Genomic DNA, 2,683 nt, shown 5'->3' with positions numbered 1-2,683 from the left:
TGAATTTTTGAAACCAGAAAAAAATGTTAAATATAAACAAATTGAGTACCTGGTGTAACCTCCCTCACCTTCTGATCTCTCCCTAAACATTTCCTCAGAGCTTCAGTTTATTCAGTTAGTCCCTGCTTTCTCGTCTCTGGGCTGTTTGGAGCCTAGATCACAACCAGTGCCTTTGTTATAGGCTTTTCATTGTTTATCGACTGGCTGTGCCAACTAAGAGGGGAATATCCATAGGGCAAGGTGCCCCCATCTGCACGCTGACCACGGTGCTGAGTGATTAGAAGAAAGCTCACTCTGTGAAGCAACCCTTACTCTGAGAAGGGAAAGGATGCCCCCTCTAAACCCATGATCAGGTCAAGGGTGATTGGCACCCTGTCCCTGCCCTGGCCTCATTCCCACACAAGAAGAGAGAATCAGAGGGGGAGCTTATGACCCTGTCACTTAGCGTTGAGCTACCTGCCTCGGCCAGTTGGGACTGCGAGCACTCTGTCCATGCTGGGACAGCTCACACCTCATCCACTGCCACCTTCTATGCAGCACAGCTCCGGAAAGGGAGCCCTCTTCCCTCCAGAATCCCCAGTAAGGGTTTTCTAGGAACTTGAAAAGCTCAGGAAGCTTCCCACAGGCCTGGAATTTAGACTTAGGCACTAAACACGCAGGCCAGTGATCAAATGATGAGTAAGTGAACCTCACAATGACAACAGTGTTCCTTCTCCACAGGGAACAACTGCAGGTCCTCAAGGAAAGTGTTTTTAAATCTTTCCTCTGGGCTGTCTCAGCAGAGGACACTCCTCATTCACACCATCTCCTGCCTCAATTTTCAGTTAATGAGGAAGCCACACCTGTACCAAGCCATTGCACCAGGTGACCCAAAACCACCTGGAACTCCCTGTGCGTTTAGCAGGGATGCAATGCATGCTTCTTCTATTGAAGCGGGGGTATCCTGGGCACCGGGTGGGGAAAGTTTAAGAAACACAGATGGCTGAGGCCTATTCACTGAGTTTCTGTTTCAATAGGGCTAGGTGACACCTGAGAATCTGCATTGTGAGCACATTCCCATGTCATGCTGCCGCTGCACTCTGGTGGTCCCCATGCTTTGGGAACCTCTGTGTTGAAGACGAAGCAGAGTCAGGAAGGCCAGTCAAGAAGCTGTGCCCCACTCCAGGCCAGATACGACTGGAGCCTGAGGCAGCACAGGCCAGCAGGGATTGAGGGAGGACACAGAGCTGAGGGGCATTTCTGGTGGGGGGAGCACCAGGCTGTGGTGCCCAGGTGGTTGTGGGAGCATGAGGGAGACACAGGGTTCTAGACTGACTGACTTCTAGCTTGAAGGGCTGAGGGGTGGACTTGGAAGTTGGCAACCCAGGAGGCACAGCAGCTTTGAGGGTAGGGAAGAAGGGTTCCGTTTTAGACAGGATGAGTTTGAAGAGCTGGAGAGTCATCTGGATTGGGATGTCCAATAGGCAATTGATCATTTTAGTCTGGATCAGGGTGAGGGAGAGGGACCATGAGAATGTGGAGTTGAAAGTAATACTGCAGAGCTGGTAGCTGATAATGTGGAAAATGAACCAGCTACCTAGGGATAGTACATGAATTACACAAAGAAGGCAATCATCAGCCAGCCATGGTGGCTCACACCTGTAATCCCAGCACTTTGGGAGACCAAGGTGGAGGGATTGCTTGAATCCAGGAGTTCAAGAGCGAGACCCTGTCTAATTAAAAACAAAACAAAACAAAAAAAGAAGTCCAGGCGCAGTGGCTCACACCTGTAGGCCAAGGCAGGCGGATCACGAGGTCAGGAGCTCGAGACCTGCCTGGCCAACATGGTGAAACCTTGTCTCTACTAAAAATACAAAAATTAGCTGGGCATGGTGGCAGGTGCCTGTAATCTCAGCTACTCAGGAGGCTGAGGCAGGAGAATCATTTGAACCTGGGAGGCGAAGGTTGCAGTGAGCCGAGATTGCACCAATGCACTCCAGCCTGGGTGATAGGGCGAGACTCTATCTCAAAAAAGAAAAAGAAGCAGCTCAAGAATCACAGGACTGTGGAAAATCCTACAGGCCAAGAGTCTTGTTAGGTGTGCCTCAACCCTGAAGCAGGTCCCTCAGTCTGCAGATATTTAGAGATATTTAAAGGAAACCCAGGAAGGAGCCAAGAGAGAATGAAGCCTAAGGTGTCCTGAGACCCTCAGAGAACTCAGCCCAAGGGTTAGGAGCTTGTGCCAAGGTGCAGCAGGTGAGTAGGGCAACAGGATTTCTTTCCTGGGTACGGAAGGCATTTCTCTTCAGCTTTCATTGGTCCCAGGCTCGTGCCAGACAAGGCATAATTGCACCCATTTTGGGGACACTGCCTGGGTGTCCCAGGCAGACCCAGGGGCCGCATGCAGCAGGGCCTGAGGAGGGAGGTGTGGACGGAGGAGGCCCACTGCCATTCTTGGTATGGTTCTCACTCCAGGAGCACAGCTGCATCTGGTCTCACTCTGGGCAGCTTATAAGGCCTGGTGTGAGTTTTGTTTATGCAAGTGCAGCATAAAAGGAACAAATCTACCAGCACCGAGGCTGTTGCCACTGAGTCCTTTTGCATACATTTTTCAAATGATAATTCACTCTACCCACCCCCCTTCCCTACCCCCAAGGCGATTTATTGAAAAAACCACCTTATATGGTAATATTGCTAACACACC

This window comes from Pan troglodytes, chromosome 12 (assembly GCF_028858775.2).
Source record: "Pan troglodytes isolate AG18354 chromosome 12, NHGRI_mPanTro3-v2.0_pri, whole genome shotgun sequence".
Classification (NCBI taxonomy): Eukaryota; Metazoa; Chordata; class Mammalia; order Primates; family Hominidae; genus Pan; species Pan troglodytes.
The sequence above is the reverse complement of the archived record's forward strand: the minus strand, read 5'-3'. Positions refer to the sequence as shown.